The 20,007-nt window shown below is 42.7% G+C and overlaps 1 protein-coding gene across 1 annotated transcript in view; it reads right to left on the bottom strand.

The window, feature by feature from the left end:
- Positions 1 to 20,007, bottom strand: part of RIMKLB (ribosomal modification protein rimK like family member B) — a 131,424-nt gene that overhangs the window by 107,787 nt on the left and 3,630 nt on the right. The window lies entirely within an intron of this gene.

Genomic DNA, 20,007 nt, shown 5'->3' with positions numbered 1-20,007 from the left:
TCTTTTCAATCAACTGAATAAATGATAAATAATTTTGAAAGTTCTGGAGATAAAAATGCCAAATTCAAGTAAATCCAAAAGTGATTTTTAAAAGGTTAAATTACAAAATTCGGATGATGGAATAGAATTCAGAGTCCAGGAATAAGCCCACACATCTATGTTCAACTGATTTCTGACAAGGGTGCCAGGACCATGCAGCGGGTGAAAGAACAGTCTTTTCAACAAAAGATGCTGAGACAACTGGATATCTATGCGCAAAAGAATGAATGTGGACCTCTACCACAATACACACAAAAATTAACTTAAAGTTTATCAAATACCTAAATCTAAGAATGCCCCTAATTAGTACATGCTTAAGTCTGCTCTTTGGAACTCAGGGAAGGCCTAAGATACTAAAGCCTTTTTCTACAAACAAGAAACAGGGGACACAGTGGGGCTTTTGTACCCAGAAGGGTCGTTTTCAATCCTCCCTTTTCTTTGATAGGACTCAATCCTGAGGGGAATGAGGTGGGACAAGAAAGGGGATAAAGTTTTGGATAGAGAGGTTAATCATAAACTCAGCAGGGGAACCCTTGTTTTAGGAGGATTCGGTTTCAGACTCACAGAATGGGGAAAAAAATATTTACAAATATTATCTGTATATACTCTGCATATTCAGTATCCAGAATACATAAAGGACTCTTAAAACAACCTAATTTAAAAACGGCTGAAAGACTTGAGTACGTTTCTCCAAGGAAGATTTACAGACTGCTAGTCAGCATATGAAGAGATTCGCAACATCCTTAGTCATTAGGGAAATGCAAATCAAAACCACAGTGAGATCCACTTATACCTACTAGGATAGCTATTAGCAAAAAACCAATAATAACAATTGTTGGTGAGAATGTGGAGAAATTAGAACTGTCATATGAGAAAGTGGAGAAATGAGAACCATATATTGGCTGGTGGAAATGTAAAATTGTGCAACCACTATGAAAAACAGTTCGGTGGTTCCTCAAAAATTAACATATAATTACTGTATGACACATCAATTCCACTCCTTGGCGTATATCTAAGAATTAACAACAAATGTTCAAACAGAAACTTGTACATGACTATTCTAGCAGCATTATTTGTGGTGGCCCAAAAGTGGAAATTCCCAAACATCCATCGACTGATACATGGATAAACAAATGTGGTACATCTGTACGATGGTATTTCACCTGGTTATAAATAGATGAAGTAATGACACTTCCTACAAAATGGATGAACCTTGAAAACATTGTGCTAAGAAGTCAGACACAAAACACCAGCTATTGTATGATTCCATTTATGTGAAATGTCCAAAATGGATAAATCCAGAGTTCTGATTCCATGCAACAGTGGGCAAGGTATTTAACCTTTCTAAAGTTTTAATTTTCTATCTGTAAAATGGGTATGATATGTTAACTTTTCATATATTTTTTTAAAATTAATTTTTGTTGGAGTATGGTTGATTTACAATGTCGTGTTAGTTTGTGCTATACAGCAAAGTGAATCAATTATACATATACATATATCTACTCTTTTTTAGATTCTTTTCCCATATAGGTCCTTACAGAGTATTGAGTAAAGTTCCCTGTGCCGTACAGTAGGTTCTTTATTTTTGGTCTCAAGTTGAAGGATTACACAAAGCTGGTGCTATCCTCGTGAATAGCATTGCCACCCTCTAGAAGACAGCAACCTAGAAATCACCGCTGACATTCCCTCTGACCCTATATCTGGTCCTGTAGACTTGTGGGCTAAATCTCTTGAATTTATTTACTTTTCTCTATTTACTATCACCTGGTGGACAGGAGTGGGGGTGGCACGGTGGAGGGCAAGGAGCAGCCCCTGACAGTCAAAAATTGGCCTGATACTCGTAACCAGGCCATATCATTTCCCTGTTGGACATAAGTCTCGTAGAATACCAACCTCAGACAGGATGACTCTAAGACCATGATAAAATGAGAGCAAGCAAAGCCACTTCATAATTTGTCTGAGACACCCACAAAACACCCAACACCCCCTCTCTTGGGTAAAAAGAATGTCTGCTACTTCTTTACCAATTACAGCCTTATCCTTGTTCAGGTCAGCCTTCCCCAAAGATTTATCAACAACCATAGAATCGACCCTACTCCCTCACAATGTCCACTCTAACCAATCTAAAGCAAATCTCCTTTTCTTACGCCCTCCCCCAAATGACCAAACCAAAGCCCAAATTCTATAATTGAATGTATAGCTATGGAGAGTCCCAGTAAGAGAAACGCCCTCATGCTGAGACATTTCATGGCTCATGGTTCCCAATGAGGTGCATTCTCCCTCACAGAGAGTCATAAATCTCACTTCTTCAACTGCAGGCATTTTCTTCATGGTCTTTAGCTGGAGCCATTGACACCTTAGTTGGAGCTATCAACATTGCTTGCTTACTCTATTGCCAAGAGTTATGGTATTCACTAACTCTTAATATATTTTACTGACAGTTATTCTGTGGTGGTGATGATGATGGTTGTTTTTTTAAGAAAATTTCATGAGAAATAAATGCTGAATCTGTTAATGGGAATTGGAGGACTTTGGTCACAGAATGTTATTTATAGCATGTTAGAATTTAAGTACATGTTCAATTTATTAAAGATACAAATTTCAATACCTAATTTTAAGCCTTCAAAATTGTGTAATATGATTTCCAAGTCTAATTTTCTATTAAGGGACTTCCCTGGTATCACAGTGGTTGAGTATCTGCCTGCCAATGCAGGGGACATGGGTTTGAGCCCTGGTCCAGGAAGATCCCACATGCTAAGGAGCAACTAAGCCCGTGAGCCACAACTACTGAGCCTGTGCTCTAGAGCCCGCGAGGCACAACTACTGAGCCCGTGTGCCACAACTACCAAAGCCCGCGCACCTAGAGCCCGTGCTCCCCAAGAGAAGCCACTGCAATGAGAAGCCCGCGCACCGCAACGAAGAGTAGCCTCCGCTCGCCACAACTGGAGAAAGCCAGCACGCAGCAACGAAGACCCAGTGCAACCAAAAAATAAATAAACAACATATAAATAAATAAATAAATAACTTTTAAAAAATTTTCATACATATTGGGACTTCCCTGGTGGTGCAGTGGTTAAGAATCCACCTGCCAATGCAGGGGACACAGGTTCGAGCCCTAGTCTAGGAAGATCCCTCATGCCACAGAGCAACTAAGCCCATGCACCACAACTACTGAGCCTGCGCGCTAGAGCCCTCAAGCCACAACTACTGAGCCCGCAAGCCACAACTACTGAAGCCTGCAAGCCACAACTACTGAAGCCTGCGCTCTAGAGCCCACATGCCACAACTACTGAAGCCTGTGAGCCTAGAGCCCGTGCTTCACAACGAGAACCCACCGCAATGAGAAGCCTACACACCTCAATGAAGAGTAGCTCCTGCTCGCTGCGATTAGATAAAAGCCCTCAAGCAGCAATGAAGACCCATAGCAGCCAAAAATAAATTAATTAATTTTAAAAAAAAGTTCATACATATTAAAAAAAAAAAGAATCCGCCTGCCAATGAAGGGGATACGGGTTCGAGCCGGGTTCGAGCCCTGGTCCGGGAAGATCCCACATGCCGCGGAGCAACTAAGCCCATGTGCCACAACTACTGAGCCTGTGCTCTAGAGCCCACAAGCCACAACTACCAAAGCCCGCACACCTAGAGCCCGTGCTCCACAACCAGAGAAGCCACCGCAATGAGAAGCCCACACACCACAACGAAGAGTAGCCCCGGCTCGCCGCAACTAGAGAAAGCCCGCATGCAGCAACGAGGACCCAATGCAGTCAAAAAATAATTAATTAATTTTTTAAATAGTAATTTTGTATTAAATACGAGGAATAACTTTCACTGGTTTTTAATATTAGAGCAACTCAAAACAGATATTAAACCCTTTAAAACAATTTTTTTAAATTAAAAAACAATTTTATTTATTTATTTACTTACAATAAGTAAGTTGGGTCTTCTATTGCTGTCTGTGGGCTTTAGCTGCGGCGAGTAGGGGCAATTCTTCCTTGCAGTGTATGGGCTTCTCATTGCGGTGGTTTCTCTTGCTGTGGAGCATGGGCTCCAGACACGCAGCCTTCAGTAGCACACGGGCTCAGTAGTTGTGGCTCGGCGGTTCTAGAGCATAGGCTCAGTAGTTGTGGCGCACGGGCTTAGTTGCTCCGCGGCGTGTGCGATCTTCCTGGACCAGGGCTCAGAACCCGTGTCCCATGTATTGGCAAGCGGATTCTTAACCACTGTGCCACCAGGAAAGTCTCACTACCTTGTTTCTCAGATTTCCAAGTAGCGCACCCTACTCTGTTCTGACAATTTGTCTGGGGCAACTCCAGCTTGGCTCTCCTCCTCCAGCTCATTACCTGCCATGTCCTGGACGACACCGCAGAGTGAGATGCATCACGGCCGCGAGGAAGCCAGGGACAGCACTTCATAGCAGACAAAGAGTGCCGCCATGTTGGAGTCGGGCGGAACCGACCTCGCTGGCTTCCCATCTCCCTTTTAAAACAATTCTATTGGGCTTCCCTGGTGGCGCAGTGGTTGAGAGTCCGCCTGCCGATGCAGGGGACGCGCGTGCGTGCCCCGGTCTGGGAGGATCCCACATGCCGCAGAGCGGCTGGGCCCGTGAGCCGTGGCCGCTGGGCCTGCGCGTCCAGAGCCTGTGCTCCGCAACGGGGGAGGCCGCAACGGTGAGAGGCTTGCGTACCGCAAAAAAAAAAAAAACAAAAAACAAACAATTCTATTCACAAATATGATCACACTACTTTACATTAACATAGCTGCTTTTTTTTTTTTTTTTTAACATAGCTGCTTTTTAACCACCTTAAATGCTTGACACGGCAGACTGGAAAACAAATCTAACAAATTAAACCTACAAAAGGGCAAAATAAATGTTAAATATTCCAAACATCTTAATATGGTTTACGGACTTAAATTCTCTTAAACCTTTCAGCCTGAAATGCCAATATCTAATGCAGAATTCTTTGCATTACATTTGAATGCATATTATCTTGAACTAAAATCAAAGGTATTATGTAACTGGCTTTGAGACAAGAAGGAAGGGGGCAGGGCACAACGATTAAGAGAATGCCACAACCATTTAAGAACATAAACTGGTTAGAACCGACTAGGTCCAAGATGGCACAAGGTTCTACTTCCAGTAGACCTGGGCCTCATTATACGATCATTAGCATCTAAATGACACACCCGCAGGGGCCATGACACAATTTCCCAAAAAGGCCATAAAGTGGGTGGTGGCCCAATTCCTGGAAATCCCCAGCCCTTCTGCAAGATACTTAGAAGATTCCTCCCACTCACTCGCCTACGAAATTATCCAGACCATAAAAACTAAACACTCCATATTTTGTGGCCGCCTCTCAGCTTCTAAGAAAGCCCACACTCTATGGTGTGTGTATCTCTCTAAGTAAACTTGCTTTCACTTTACTCTGGCTTGCTCTGAATTCTTTCCTGTGCAAAGCCAAGGAACCTCACTTGGTGGCCTGTCCCAGGGACTCACTCAAGGTTACATATATAAGGATATTCATTCCAACACTGTAGTAGGGAGAAACTAAAAGTAACTGAAAGTCCATAGTAGAATGGTAAATATATTATACAACCGCCATTCTTAGTAAAAGTGTGCAACAATTTAAAAAGAATGATGGGGACTTCCCTGGGGATGCAGTGGTTAATAATCTGCCTGCCAATGCAGGGGAAACGGGTTCGATCCCTGGTCCGGGAAGATCCCACATTCCACAAAGCAACTAGGCCTGTGTGCCACAACTACTGAGCCTGCGCTCTAGAGCCCTCGAGCCAGCCTGTGCTCCGCAACAAGAGAAGCCACCGCAATGAGAAGCCTGCGCACCGCAACGAAGAGTAACCCCTGCTCACTGCAACTACAGAAAGCCGCGCACAGCAACAAAGACCCAACACAGCCATAAATAAATAAATAATTTTTTTTTTTTTTTAAAGTCTACAAACAATAAATGCTGGAGAGGGTGTGGAGGAAAGGGAAACCTCCTACACTGTTGGTGGGAATGTAAATTAGTATAGTCACTATGGAAAACAGTATGGAGGTTTCTTAGAAAAGTAAAAATAGAGCTACCATATGATCCTGCAATCCCACACCTGGGCATATACCCGGAGAAAACCATAATTCGAAAAGATACGTGCACTCCAATGTTCTTTGCACCACTATTTACAATAGCCAAGACATGGAAGCAACCTGAATGTCCATCAACAGTAGAATGGATAAAGAAGATGTGATATATATATAAAAAAGAATGAAATAATGCCATTTGCAGCAACATGGATGGACCTAGAGATTATCATACTAAGTAAGTCAGACAGAGAAAGACAAATATATGATATCGCTCATGTGGAATCCAGTTTTAAAAAATAATACAAATGAACTTATTTACAAAACAAAAACAGACACGTAGATTTCGAAAAAAAAAAAAAAAAAGCCTATGCTTACCAAAGGGGAAACATGGAGGGGAGGGATTAGAAGTTTGGGATTAACATACACACACAACTATATATAAAATAAGTAACCAACAAGGACATACTGTATAGCAGCGGTCCCCAACCTTTTTTGCACCAGGGACCGGTTTTGTGGAACACAATTTTTCCAAGGATGGGGGCGGGGGGTGGGGAATGGTTCAGGCAGTAATGGGGAGCAATGGGGAGTGGTAAATGAAGCTTTGCTGGCTTACCTGCCACTCACCTCCTTCTGTGCAACCTGGTTCCTAACAGGCCACAGCCAGGGGGTTGGGGACTCCTGCTGTACAGCACAGGGAACTCTACTCAATACTCTGTAATAACCTATATGGGTAAAGACTCTGAAAAGAATGAATATATTTATATGTATAAATGAATCACTTTGCTGTACACCTGAAACTAACACAACATTGTAAATCAACTATACTACAATAAAAAATTTTTAAAAAAAGAAATTGTTCATTTATGAAGGTTGTGTATGAGAGAGAATTGTATGATTTGTATTGTCTTGTTTTCCCCATTATTGTCTTAGAAGGTTGTCTGAAACATAATAGGCCTTTTATATACATATTGGTTTTTAATTTTATTTATTTGTTTATTTTTTGGCTGCATTGGGTCTTCGTTGCTGTGCGCGGCCTTTCTCTAGTTGCGGTGAACAGGGGCTACTCTTCATTGCGGTGCGTGGGCTTCTCGTTGCGGTGGCTTCTCTTGTTGGGAGCACAGGCTCTAGGCACGCGGGCTTCACTAGTTGTGGCGCACGGGCTCAGTAGTTGTGGCTCACAGGCTCTAGAGGGCAGGCTCAGCAGTTGTGACACATGGGCTTAGTTGCTCCGCGGCATGTGGGATCTTCTCAGCCCAGGGCTCAAACCCGTGTCGCCTGCATTGGCAGGTGGATTCTTAACCACTGCGCCACCAGGAGAGCCTACATATTGTTTTGATTGGCTGAGCATCTTAAACTGGGCTACAGGTCAAGCTCCTCAACAGATCTTTAATTCTAATGAGATTGCTTGCAACCAGGCCATACCTCCTCTTGCCTGGGAGGCCACAAATAGTAAACGTCTGCTGGTCTGTGGAGTGCAGGGTGCCTCTATCTGTTCTGTGGACGATTAGGTCTGTTGACATATGCCAAGTGTCATAGCAGGCCAGGGGATCACACAGTCCATTAGTCAAGGACAAATTTGTCTGGTCTTACTGAGTGGAGGGGTGGTATGATATCCAGCAAAACTGAGGATTACCATAACCCATCACTCCTGGTACATGTGAAGATAGATTAAGGACAACCTAGGTTTGTCCTAGTTTGATAAACTAGGTTATAACTGGAGTCTAAGCTACCCTACAGTTTATAAACTTTTCAAGGGTCTAAAAACTATTTGAGACCTAAAAGCAAACAAATACCTCTAAAATACCCAGCTCCCCATTGCCAAATTCCTGCAAAAACAAAGTAAACATTTGAATGTCAACAAAACATACCATGCCAATTAGCCAATTGTTCCCCAACTCATGTATAAATTTAATGTCACACATAAATATAGGCAATTCATATGTAGTAGGGTCCCCTGTATTGTATACATTAAAAAATAATATTTTTCTATATACCATGACACCTTAAAAATACCTTTCTGGTTGGGGAGAGGCTGTCCTTTCTAGGGTGAGCCAATTCTTAGACATAAAAAAGATAGGCAAGCTAACCAATCCAGAGCCATGACTCCTCTGTTTGGCTCATATACCCCAAGAGGCAATATTCCTCTCCCTTAATCATCCCAGGGCCGGGTACCAGGCAACTAGGGACCATCCCTATAGGGTAGAGCCCAGTGAAATTACTCAAACTAGCCAGTCCTAACTTGCTTGCCCTGCACCGCCTTGCCTTTCCTCCCAGAAAGGCCAATAACATCTCTGGCCTAAACCTGCTCCCTCCCGTCTTGTGTCTCCTGACCGCTCTGTTCTTCTCTGTGGCCCTGGGTGGCATACTGTGCCTCCTATCTCTAAGATCTGCAAGTATAATAAACTTTAGTCTGTATTCTCATGGCTGCACTTGACTGATCATCTCATAAAGGAATGTAAAACAGAAGAAAAAGAATGTTAAACATCTCACCCTACCCAAGGAAGTACCTCCTCAGGTCTATAGGTCTTAAGATAGCACTCAGCCATCTCCTTGACTCATCCCTCGTGATTTTATCTTATACACACCTCTTCCCCCAAGGCCATGAATGGGTCTAGTTGGTGAATGTAAGAATGCCTTTACCCCTCACCCAAGTCATACATAATACACTGGGTATTCCCTTCAACCCTTGATAGTGTTTCTAGTTTTCTGAAAGATAAAATGGTGAAACTGGTACAAGGACACTCTGACCCTCCTTTGTCTCCAAGTAAAAGGTACCCTCCCTGTGCCAGGAGGATATAAAGCATCCTTATCACCAGAGACAAGGAATTTAGGGCCAAGAAGGCTATGTAAACAAACCTTGTTACTTCTTCACCTATTTACTAAACCAAGTCCAAAACCCCTTATCTTGTCAATTCCTCACAAATTTATTGTTTCTTTGCCTAAACAGTATTGAAGCTTCCTGCTTTGGTTACTTCTTTGAGTCTCAGATTTCTATGGGGCTCCAGTACACACAAAATTAAAATTGTTTTTCTCCTGTTGCTCTGTCTTGTGGCAGGTGTAATTTATTACACCAGCCAAAGAATCCAGAAGGGAAGGAAACATTTTTCCACCCCTAAATGGTTTTAGTATTTCCCTAGAAGACTAAATTGCTATGATATGCAATACCTTTTTTTTTTTTAAATTTATTTTTGGCTGTGTTGGGTCTTCATTGCTATGCGCGGGCTTTCTCTAGTTGCGATGAGCAGGGGCTACTCTTCCGTTGTGGTGCGCGGGCTTCTCATTGCGGTGGCTTCTCTTGTTGCGGAGCATGGGCTCTAGGCACGTGGGCTTCAGTAGTTGTGGCACTCAGGCTCAGTAGTTGTGGCTCGTGGGCTCTAGAGCGCAGGCTTAGTAGTTGTGGAGCACGGGCTTAGTTGTTCCGCGGCAAGTGGGATCTTCCCAGACCAGGGCTCGAACCTGTGTCCCCTGCATTGGCAGGAGGATTCTTTTTTGAATTTTTGAATTTTATTTTATTTATTTTTTTATACAGCAGGTTCCTATTAGTTATCTATTTTATACATATTAGTGTATATATGTCAATGACAGGCGGATTTTTAACCACTCTGCCACTAGGGAAGCCCTGTAATACTTTTTATTTTGTTTGTGCATGATTTTCAAGGCTGGTATAAAGGAAGCTGACAACCAAGAATCTGTATTTCAACATGGCTTTATTATTTTTTATGCATCATATAGAGGGTAACTTGTTTCTTTGTGGGAAAACATTGCCTTGAGGTAATATATAAAACTTTACTGAAGGTTAAGAATTTATTACCTTGTGGTATGAGGACATTCGTAGGAAATGTATGACCCTCCATGGAAATTTGATTTGGGATACAGCTGGGAAATTGTACAAACATTTCCATATTCAGGGATTTGGGGATTCAGGAAGATATGGAGTAATTTTCCTTATTATTTTAAGACTCTGGGAACTCCCTGGAGGTCCAGTGGTTAGGACTACGTGCTTCACCTGCAGGGGGCACAGGTTCGATCCTTTGTTGGGGAACTAAGATCCTGCAGGCCACACCGCACGGCCCAAAAAAAGACTCTGGATTATCATCTTACCTCCACTGCTTACCTGGCTATATAATCTCTCATTCAATTCAGCACTTTTGATATCATCAGTCTAGAAAGCACTGTTTGAGTCCTCTCACTGATGACTAGTCAGAACCTGGGAGAATATCGCTGCCATTTGTCTGTCAGAGAATGTGATCGACCCACCAACGTTGCCTTCACAGAAATCCCATAGAATAATTCCCTCCTCTACCAAGAGTATATTGTAGTACAGCAACTATGGTTTTATCCTAGCAACTTGCTCATACTACTATGTACTATAACAAGGCCAGGAAGAGCTGCAGACCACCAACCAGTTTCTAAGATCCTTCATAATTTTTGCATAAAGTGAAAGCATCAGTTACCAAGAGAAGATACAAGCTAGAGATATTGATTGGTTTGCTTCTTCGTGTGTCTCTCTCACATCTCCAGTCCAAACTGGAAGTATGCCCCTTTTCTTTCTTTTTTTTTCTCTTTTTCTTTTAAGCTACTGAAGGTGATAGAGTTAATAACACCTTTAGATTCTCATCTTCAACAACTCTTCTCTATTCAGATACACCCTTCCTGGATCTTCTAGCTCAGAAACCAGCATCCAGCACCAATAAAAATGAAGGAAAAAAATACACAAAAGAGCGGGTGCTTGGAGGAAGTACTTCTGAATCCTTTGCCATCTCCAATACTTGGTGCTATGGGAAGGGCATATGACCTAAAGACAGGTCCTGGGTACTTGCGCTCCAGAACTAGGTACAAAAAGTTGTCCCCGGGCTTCCCTGGTGGCGCAGTGGTTGAGGGTCTGCCTGCCGATGCAGGGGACGCGGGTTCGTGCCCCGGTCTGGGAAGATCCCACATGCCGCAGAGCGGCTGGGCCCGTGAGCCGTGGCTGCTGAGCCTGCGCGTCCGGAGCCTGTGCTCTGCAACGGGAGAGGCCGCAGCAGTGAGAGGCCCGCGTACCATCAAAAAAAAAAAAAAAGTTGTCCCCAGTTTCCTTTCCATACAGGTGTCCAAGTTGAGAGGCGGTCTCTGCTTTATTCCTGGCTCTGTAAACCACAGCTCACTAATAAATGCTGGTCCACAAACACAACCATGAATATTTCCAACGCCTACAAAATCTGGGAAGAGCAGAGTGTATTTCCTGTTGATTTCATAAAAACAGTCAGGATCCTGGCAGGAACTGAGCGCACACTTTCACTACAAGTGAGAATAGAGTTTAAGGGAGCCAAAAAGAGATAGTGAAGTGTCCTGGGGCAAGTAAGAGCACAGGAGCTGTCCCATCTCTTGGCTGAGAGGCCAGAAAAGGTATATTACCAGGATCTGGAAGAATTAGCTGTAGGGAGAGAGCCAGCTAAGAAAGAACTGGCTACCAGAAAACTACTAGAGTTAATGAATTCAGTAAAGTAGGATACAAAATGAATGCACAGAAATCTCTAGCATTCCTATACACTAATGATGAAAAATCTGAAAGTGAAATTAAGAAAACACTCCCATTTACCATTGCAACAAAAAGAATTAAATATCTAGGAATAAACCTACCTAAGGAGACAAAAGACCTGTATGCAGAAAATTATAAGACACTGATGAAAGAAATTAAAGATGACACAAATAGATGGAGAGATATACCATGTCCTTGGGTTGGAAGAATCAACATTGTGAAAATGACTCTACTACCCAAAGCAATCTACAGATTCAATGCAATCCCTATCAAACTACCACTGGCATTTTTCACAGAACTAGAACAAAAAATTTCACAATTTGTATGAAAACACAAAAGACCCCGAATAGCCAAAGCAATCTTGAGAAAGAAAAACAGACCTGAAGGAATCAGGCTTTCTGACTTCAGACTAAATTACAAAGCTACAGTAATCAACAGAGCATGGTACTGGCACAAAAACAGAAATATAGATCAATGGAACAGGATAGAAAGCCCAGAGATAAATCCAGGCACATATGGTCACCTTATCTTTGATAAAGGAGGCAAGAATATACAGTGGAGAAAAGACATCCTCTTCAATAAGTGGTGCTGGGAAAACTGGACAGCTACATGTAAAAGAATGAAATTAGAACAGTCCCTAACACCATACACAAAAATAAACTCAAAATGGATTAAAGACCTAAATGTAAGGCCAGACACTATCAAACTCTTAGAGGAAAACATAGGCAGAACACTCTATGACATATATCACAGCAAGATCCTTTTTGACCCACCTCCTAGAGAAATGGAAATAAAAACAAAAATAAACAAATGGGACCTAACGAAACTTAAAAGCTTTTGCACAGCAAAGGAAACCATAAACAAGACAAAAAGGCAACCCTGAAAATGGGAGAAAATATTTGCAAATGAAGCAACTGACAAAGGATTAATCTCCAAAATTTACAAGCAGCTCAATATCAGAAAAACAAACAACCCAATCCAAAAATGGGCAGAAGACCTAAATAGACATTTCTCCAAAGAAGATATACAGATTGCCAACAAACACATGAAAGAATGCTCAACATCATTAATCATTAGAGAAATGCAAATCAAAACTACAATGAGATATCATCTCACACCAGTCAGAATGGCCATCATCAAAAAATCTACAAACAATAAATGCTGGAGAGGGTGTGGAGAAAAGGGAACCCTCCTGCACTGTTGGTGGGAATGTAAATTGATACAGTCACTATGGAGAACAGTATGGAGGTTCCTTAAAAAACTAAAAATAGGGCTTCCCTGGTGGCGCAGTGGTTGAGAGTCCGCCTGCTGATGCAGGGGACATGGGTTCGTGCCCCGGACCGGGAAGATCCCACATGCTGGACAGGGAAGATCCCACATGCCGCGGGGTGGCTGGGCCCGTGAGCCGTGGCCGCTGAGCCTGCGCGTCCAGAGCCTGTGCTCCGCAATGGGAGAGGCAACAACAGTGAGAGGCCCACGTACCGCAAAAAAAAAAAAAACAAAACTAAAAGTAGAACTACCATAGGACCCAGCAATCCCACTACTGGCCATATACCCTGAGAAAACCATAATTCAAACAGAGTCATGTACCACAATGCTCATTGCAGCTCTATTTACAATAGCCAGGATATGGAAGCAACCTAAGTGTCCATCAACAGATGAATGGATAAAGAAGATGTGGCACATATATACAATGGACTATTACTCAGCCATAAAAAGAAATGAAACTGAGCTATTTATGATGAGGTGGATGGACCTAGAGTCTGTCATACAGAGTGAAGTAAGTCAGAAAGAGAAAAACAAATACCATATGCTAACACATATATATGGAATCTAAGGGAAAAAAATGGTCATGAAGAACCTAGGGGCAAGATGGGAATAAAGACACTGACCTACTAGAGAATGGACTTGAGGATATGGGGAGGGGGAAGGGTAAGCTGTGACAAAGTGAGAGAGTGGCATGGACATATATACACTACCAAATGTAAAATAGATAGCTAGTGGGAAGCAGCTGCATAGCACAGGGAGATCAGCTCGGTGCTTTGTGACCAGCTAGAGGGGTGGGATAGGGAGGGTGGGAGGGAGGGAGACACAAGAGGGAAGAGATATGGGAATATATGTATATGTATAACTGATTCACTTTTTTATAAAGCAGAAACTAACACACCATTGTAAAGCAATTATACTCCAATAAAGATGTTAAAAAATAAAAAAATAAATTAAAAAAAAAAAGGAAGAACTGGAAAGAACTTGTCTTAAGTCAGGCCACCAGGGAAATAGGCACAAAGCCTAGCTAGCTTAATGCATAACAAGCTGTTCTAATCTTTGGACCGTGAAACCTACACAGTACAAATAACCACCTCTGAGTGTTAATCAAATAAATACTGCCCCTAGGGTTTTAAAGCTGTCATGGTCCATGAAATCTGGTTTCTTTTTCCTTCTAATTTTATATCCCATGGGGGCTTCATGTACCTTTACCATAGATGAGATCTGAATCCAAAATTAAGCTAAGAGGGATAAAGTATATCAAAATCAGTAAGCGGTTCACGCAAAGATGAGATTTCATAAGTATTTACTACAAAATAAAAATTGCCAATAACTTACATAGGAATGAAACGGGCTCAGAATTCCATCTTGTGTCCCAGGATGAATCAGCTGTCCCCTAAATTTTTTTTTGTTGTTAACTATTTTTTATAGTACGGTGTGTATGTTAATCCCAAACTCCTAATTTATCCCTCCCCACCCTTTGCACTTTGGTAACCATATGTTTGTTTTCTATGTCTGTGGGTCAGCTGTCAAGTTACTGCAAATTTTAATTTATTCAAGTTACTGCAAATCTTTCTTTGGCATACCTGGTGCTCTTATTTTTAAATTAATTAATTAATTTATTTATTTATGGCTGCATTAGGTCTTCATTGTTGCGCGTGGGCTTTCTCTAGTTGTGGCGAGCAGGGGCTACTCTTCGTTGTGGTGCACCAGCTTCTCATTGTGGTGGCTTCTCCTGTTGTGGAGCATGGGCTCTAGGCACACAGGCTTCAGTAGTTGTGGCATGCGGGCTTCAGTAGTTGTGGCACACAGACTCAGTAGTTGTGGATCGCGGGCTCTAGAGCTCAGGATCAGTAGTTGTGGTGCACGAGCTTAGTTGCTCTGCAGCATGTGGGACCTTCCCGGACCAGGGCTTGAACCAGTGTCCCCTGCATTGGCAGGTGGATTCTTAACCACTGCGCCACCAGGGAAGTCCCCACGCTGCTCTTGACATTGACAATTATCAGTTATAAAATAGTTATTCCAGATAGTCTAGCCTATTCTTATATGAAAGTCTGTACTTTATCTCTGATCCTTTAAGAACCTCTTAGGGAATTCCCTGGTGGTTCGGTGGTTACGACCCTTGGGCTTCCACTGCAAGAGGCTCAGTCAGGTTCAATCCCTGGTTGGGGAACTAAGATCCTACACACCGCAGGGGGCAGCCAAAAAAAAAAGTAAAGAACCTCAGTTTGAGAAATACTGACTTGGCCAGTTTCAGAGGATACCTGTTCTCAGCAAGTATAGGGTCTCAGTGAAACTGTCAAGAACACTAGAAACATAGGTAGCATTCTTATTATATTGTGTAAAAATTTGATACTCTTTGGTGTGCAGGTCAAAACTCATCATCCAGGTCTGTACAGATACATGTATCTGCGTTCACTCACTTTCAGTGCTGGGACAAGGAGGTAGGTGTACAGGAAGTGATTTGGGTTTGTTGGTTCTTTTGTCTCTGGCTCCTATGGAATTTGTTAGTTTTAGTAATGAGGCAATGAAGCAGGGCTGTCCAAGCACATGGAAACTCTTCAGAATCAGAAAACTCATTTTATACTTTAAAGCAAGAAATAGATCTTTCATGAAGAAGGATCAGATGTTTAAAAATATTAGCTCAGGGGACTTCCCTGGTGGTCCAGGGGGTAAGACTCCGTGCTCCCAATGCAGGGGGCCCGGATTTGATCCCTGGTCAGGGAACTAGATCCTGCATGCGTGCTACAACTAAGAGTCCACATGCCGCAATGAGGATTCCGAGTGCCACAACTAAGACCCCATGCAGCCAAAATAAATAAATAAATAATTTTAAAAATAAAAAATAAAAATATTAGCTCAGAAAACAAGTCTGCACTAGGGTGTTGATTCCAAGTATAATGAAAAAGACATGTACGAACTAGCAGAACAAGAACCCACAGCATGTTTCCTCCAAGGGATATTTTTAAGTTGTAAAATCTGAAGGGAAATAGATCTGATCCATAAAGAAAATTATAAGAAATGCTCTTTCTGTCACAAGACGGCTTCCTCTTTGGTGAGCAGTATAGTGGCGTGACAAGGAGCTTAAACTCTGGAGGAAGAGTGGGTTTAGACTTAGTAGCTATGTGACTTTTCTCAAGTCATTTGAACCTATGTGCCTCATTTATATGTTTCCCCATTTATAAAGTGGGGATAATGATAGTAGTTACTTAGTGGGGGCAGTCGTTAAGATTAAATGAGTTCACATGTATAAACCACTTACAATTCTCTATATAGGTATGTATTTATGCATATATATATATAAATGTATATATATGTTATTTCTCCCCATTCTACCTAGTACTTATAAAATTTGATTGCCCTATTTGTCTACAAGGCTGCCTTGACTAACTATACTGAACCTTGTAGGTTTCCCAAGCACCTATGGTATATTTGGAAGAAAAACCACTTAATCTATAACTTTGGAGCTCAAGGGGGGAAAAGTCAGGATTAGAAACATAGTTGTGAAATAATTAATAATAATAACTATCATTTATTGAGTGTTTATCAATATTCCAGGCTGTTCTAGGGATTTCCCTGGTGGTGCAGTCGTTAAGAATCCGCCTGCCAATGCAGGGCACACAGGTTCGAGCCCTGGTCCGGGAAGATCCCACATGCTGCGGAGCAACTAAGTCCATGCACCACAACTACTGAGCCTGCGCTCTAGAGCCCATGAGCCACAACTACTGAAGCCCGCGTGCCTACAGCCCATGCTCTGCAACAAAGAGGAGCCACCGCAGTGAGAAGCCCGTGCACCTCAACGAAGAGTAGCCCCCGCTCACTGTAACTAGGGAAAGCCCATGCGCAGCAACGAAGACCCAACTCAGCCATAAATAAATAAATAAATAAAATATTAAATCACTTTAAAAAAATTCCAGGCTGTTCTAAATGCTTTACATGTATTATATTGTATGACTCTTGTAACAACCGTATGGTGTAGGTACTTTATTATACCTTTTTTTTTTTTTTTTGCAGTACGCGGGCCTCTCACTGCTGTGGCCTCTCCCGTTGCGGAGCACAGGCTCCGGACGCGCAGGCTCAGCGGCCATGGCTCACGGGCCCAGCTGCTCCGCGGCATGTGGGATCTTCCCGGACCGGGGCACGAACCCGTGTCCCCTGCATCGGCAGGCGGACTCTCAACCACCGCGCCACCAGGGAAGCCCTATTATGCCATTTTATAGAGGAGAGAACTGAAGCACAAACAGGTGAAGTAATTTGCCCCATGTCACGCAGCAGAAGTAACAGAGCTAGAATTTGAGCAGTTTGGAGGTTCTAGGTTCTAGACTGTCCTCTTACTACCAGACATCATATTATCATATTTATATATTATAGGTTGCGCTGATATTCAGCCAGTACAACAGAGTACAGCCAGACCGTCTGTCTGATTGGTTGACGCCCTCTTCTGACTTAGTTGGTGCTAGGATGATTCCATTGTTAACATATTATATCACTCCTGATTACAGGTGTAGTTGAAGCCCCGGTTGGACTACACGTTGGATCTGTTTCTTTCACTTTAACCTTTGCTCTCCACTGCTTTTGTTCACTGTCTCTACATAATGGCTTGCCTAGGGGAACCCTGCCCCTCTGCCTGAATGTTAAACCAAAGTGCTTTTGTTCAGGGAAACATCCAGACCTGTTCCACCTGTGGATGGCTGCAAGGAAGAAGAAATTAACACATCCCCTCCCGGAGGCTGGCCATTCCAGGAGATATATGCAAAAATTATGGGCTTTTTACTTTACTTCCTCATCTCCTCCCCCTCTCTGTGCTATAAAAGAAACGGGCATCCAACCCCCATAAGATGTTTTTTCAGAGACACCAGTCTGCCCGCTTTCCAAATAAACACCTTCTATTCATTGGCCTGTCGTGGGGCGAGCAGAGCAGAGCGAGCTTGGACTCAGTAACATTTATACGATTTGAGAAAACTAGTATTTGAGCTCCATGAAAGATAGGGTCTCTTTTATTTACTGCTCTGTTACCAGATTGGTTTTACTCAATCTATCGAATGAATGAATGAGAGGTGATAATCTTATAAAACACCAATATTTCAGTGGTGGACAAAGTAAGAAATGCCTAAGAAGACAACTGAGAAGGAAACCAGGAGACAACAGGTCTTGGGTATCAAAGAGTTCCAAGAAGAATGTGATCAAACACAAGAAGACAAATAGACAAAAGAAGTCAAAATTGAAGACAGCCCATTGGTGTCCTTAGCAAAGGCTTACAAAGCAATTGAGGAGCAGAAGATAAAGAAATAAAATAATGATGGGCTTCCTTGGTGGCGCAGTGGTTGAGAGTCCGCCTGCTGATGCAGGGGACACGGGTTCGTGGCGCGGTCCGGGAAGATCCCACATGCCGCGGAGCGGCTGGGCCCGTGAGCCATGGCCGCTGAGCCTGCGCGTCCGGAACCTGTGCTCCGCGGCGGGAGAGGCCACAACAGTGAGAGGCCCGCGTACCACAAAAAAAAAAAAAAAAGAAATAGAATAATAAGTCTGTACTACTATTTCAAGAAACTTGGCTGGGAAGAAATGGTTGCACGAGAGTAACACATAATTGGAGAGTAGGCGGAGGGTTACCTTTTTTATCTGGCATTTAGAGTTTTCACTAGTGACATTTTGAAAACTCTGCTGGCTCTTTAGGAACACCCACAAAATTATTCTAAAGTTTATCTAGAGGCTTCCCTGGTGGCGCAGTGGTTGAGAGTCCGCCTGCAGATGCAGGGGACGCGGGTTCGTGCCCCGGTCCGGGAAGATCCCACATCACGCGGAGCGGCTGGGCCCGTGAGCCATGGCCGCTGAGCCTGCGCGTCTGGAGCCTGTGCTCCGCAACGGGAGAGGCCACAACAGCGAGAGGCCCGCGTACCGCAAAAAAACAAAAAACATCATAAAGTTTATCTAGTAAAAGAAACATGTGAGAAAGCCAAGAAAACTCTGAAAAAGGAAAAGAATAATGGGGGCAGGGTGGGCGGCAATTGGGAGATAGGGATTGATATATACACACAACTATATATAAAATAGATAACTAATAAGGACCTACTGTATAGCACAGGGAACTCTACTCAATACTCTGTAATGATCTATATGGGAAAAGAACCTAAAAAAGAGTGGACGTATGTATACGTATAACTGATTCATTTTGCTGTACAGCAGAAACACACCATCGTAAATCAAGTATATTCCAATAAAAATTACTAAAAAAACCAAAAGAAAGAAAAGAAAAAGAATGATGGGGCATACCTCCTTGATCTCCTTTCTACTTTTCTATTCTAACTTTGCTTTAAAAATAGTTCATCCATCCTGTTTCTGACCATAATATATTATTCTTCAAGCTTGATTGTTTAAATACACCCACTATACCTATTTAATCTTATCAAGATTTCCACTTCAGTGACCTTTCTGACTTTTCCCAACTCACCAGCCCTCTTCTTTCTTCATTTTCTTTCTTATTCAGCTCAGAGATTGACTCATCTGAAACTTTTTTGCCCCTCTGCCTCTTTTTATTGCTCCCATCTGCCCAAATCCTAAAACTGGCTATCAGCATCCTCCACGCCAGCACCTTAGCAGCTCAGTTCAACGGGAAAATTCCACACAATAGGGCAGATTTCTTTTTTTTTTTTTAGCCACGCCATGTGCCTTGTGGGATCTTAGTTCCCCAACCAGGGATTGAGCCCAGGCTACGGCAGTGAGAACGCAGAGTCCTAACCACTGCAAGGCCAGGGAATTCCAATAGGGCAGATTAAGGACTGTAAATGTATCACCAGCATCCCAAAGGGGCCCTTATAACTAAGAATAGCGAGTCTACTCGATTCCCCTTGTCAACTCCCTCTCACCACCTTGGGTGTAAGGGGGTAGAGGTGAGTGAATGTATTTATACTCTGGTAGAGGGAAAAGTCTAATCATTGTCAAATAACAAAAATAAAACAATTTAGTAACCAGTTTGATATCCTTTACTCAAAGGAAAACAAACCATGAGCTGGGGGAATACAGTGCCTTCGAAGCAGTGGAGCACTCTTTTCTAGGGAGGTCTAGGCAAGAGTGAGTGTTAGAAGGAGCAGCTTGGAAACAGGGCATGTGT

The sequence above is a fragment of the Monodon monoceros genome, unplaced genomic scaffold (genome assembly GCF_005190385.1).
Source record: "Monodon monoceros isolate NGI ecotype Baffin Bay Population unplaced genomic scaffold, NGI_Narwhal_1 Super_Scaffold_6, whole genome shotgun sequence".
Classification (NCBI taxonomy): domain Eukaryota; kingdom Metazoa; phylum Chordata; class Mammalia; order Artiodactyla; family Monodontidae; genus Monodon; species Monodon monoceros.
Note: the sequence above shows the minus strand (reverse complement) of the source record. Positions and strands in the feature narration are given on the sequence as shown.